Here is a 2,500-nt window from a genome sequence, read left to right as displayed (position 1 = left end):
TGCCGCAAGGGGTAGCTACGTAGTGCAGTCGCACCTCTACTACTGTACAGAGATAGAACACCACGAGACTGCAACCAGATTAAACTGATACATGGCGCTGATAACTAATAGATGCAGAGCCATCGGAATATAGATGACATACGACATACAACTGTCCCTATACATGCTGACAGTCTGTGCACACAATGTGAACTACACGTCACCCAGACACCCTATCACACACTACTCTCTGGCTGTAACAGACACAGACACAATATCTAAGCACCACCATGGAACAACATCCAGTGCATCCTCTCCGCCACATTACACCATTCACACTATGATAACAAAACCAGGAGGTCCACCCCAAAAACAGAATATCTCACTCTTCCAACAACCATCATTACGCAGATAAGCCACAAACACCCACACATGTGCTACACAGGGGTGCAGCCAACACCACCACACTGGCGTGTCTCACAGCATATAAGCAATGGCAGGAATGAAAGACACAGGTCTGCCACTCCCTTGCCACACCCACGGAACCGGCGCACCACCTCCCCTGAGCCAAAGGTGCATCCTGACGTGACACATCTCAGGGTGCCTCAGGCGTCCACTTACCATCATCACTATGAACGAACCTCGTCCCCTCCCCCCCTCATACACCATCCCTTAACCTAACCCATGTTGCGCCTTAACCTAACCTATGTTGCGCCTTAACCTAACCTATGTTGCGCCTTAACCTAACCTATGTTGCGCCTTAACCTAACCTATGTTGCGCCTTAACCTAACCTATGTTGCGCCTTAACCTAACCTATGTTGCGCCTTAACCTAACCTATGTTGCGCCTTAACCTAACCTATGTTGCGCCTTAACCTAACCTATGTTGCGCCTTAACCTAACCTATGTTGCGCCTTAACCTAACCTATGTTGCGCCTTAACCTATGTTGCGCCTTAACCTAACCTATGTTGCGCCTTAACCTAACCTATGTTGCGCCTTAACCTAACCTATGTTGCGCCTTAACCTAACCTATGTTCCGCCTTAACCTAACCTATGTTGCGCCTTAACCTAACCTATGTTGCGCCTTAACCTAACCTACGTTGGGCCCTAACCTAACCTACGTTGCGCCTTAACCTAACCTACGTTGCGCCTTAACCTAACCTACGTTGGGCCCTAACCTAACCTACGTTGGGCCCTAACCTAACCTACGTTGGGCCCTAACCTAACCTACGTTGGGCCCTAACCTAACCTACGTTGGGCCCTAACCTAACCTACGTTGGGCCCTAACCTAACCTACGTTGGGCCCTAACCTAACCTACGTTGGGCCCTAACCTAACCTACGTTGGGCCCTAACCTAACCTACGTTGGGCCCTAACCTAACCTACGTTGGGCCCTAACCTAACCTACGTTGGGCCCTAACCTAACCTACGTTGGGCCCTAACCTAACCTACGTTGGGCCCTAACCTAACCTACGTTGGGCCCTAACCTAACCTACGTTGGGCCCTAACCTAACCTACGTTGGGCCCTAACCTAACCTACGTTGGGCCCTAACCTAACCTACGTTGGGCCCTAACCTAACCTACGTTGGGCCCTAACCTAACCTACGTTGGGCCCTAACCTAACCTACGTTGGGCCCTAACCTAACCTACGTTGGGCCCTAACCTAACCTACGTTGGGCCCTAACCTAACCTACGTTGGGCCCTAACCTAACCTACGTTGCGCCCTAACCTAACCTACGTTGCGCCCTAACCTAACGCACGTTGCGCCCTAACCTAACGCACGTTGCGCCCTAACCTAACCTGTAATTGTTATATGAATTGAAACATTCATGTAGCGTTGCCTAATCGCAACCCTCTCAACATAGGTCAGTGCTCGCACTCTCTGGTGTCCTGCGTATTGATTCATGTTACGGTGCGTACCCTCACAACATCTAGCGAGTGGTGCGTACGTTCCACATGGTCCCGCTATCCACTGTAATGTGTACTGCTGTAAGACTTATATCGCTCCCCTGTCGCCTCTAGTTCGTCAGGCGGGAGTTTGCGTGTTCAATGAGCTTCGCAGCTGTGCAATGGCATTCGCATACGTACGCGGGCCACCTTCCACGTGTTCTCTCGTGCATACGTCGCAGCATGTATGTGGGCTGATGTGGCGTGTCGTGACGCATATCATCCAGGCATGCAAGACCCACTGAATTTGCAAATGTAGATGGACGTCTACGTTTGCTGCCCAAGTTACGCAAATGAACTGGAAATCCGTTGTTGCGCGGTTGTATACGCTGGAGGTGAATCATTGATTGCGACAATCGGTACAGGTATTAACTGGTTGCTTCAGCGACACCCGTCATACCCACGAACGTGAGTGGGCATGTGGGTATGAAGCGATACGCGGCGGTGGCTGGGTGGGACCGTCCCCGGCCGGTGAGGGGGGAGCGCCCGGCGTGCTGGCCGCGCGCTGCGTGGGCGCACGCGCTACAGCCGGCTGGTGGGGGCGCCCAGTGGCAGGCGCGCCGGCCGACGGACGC

Source organism: Schistocerca nitens, chromosome 7, assembly GCF_023898315.1.
Source record: "Schistocerca nitens isolate TAMUIC-IGC-003100 chromosome 7, iqSchNite1.1, whole genome shotgun sequence".
Taxonomy (NCBI): Eukaryota; Metazoa; Arthropoda; class Insecta; order Orthoptera; family Acrididae; genus Schistocerca; species Schistocerca nitens.
Note: the sequence above shows the minus strand (reverse complement) of the source record.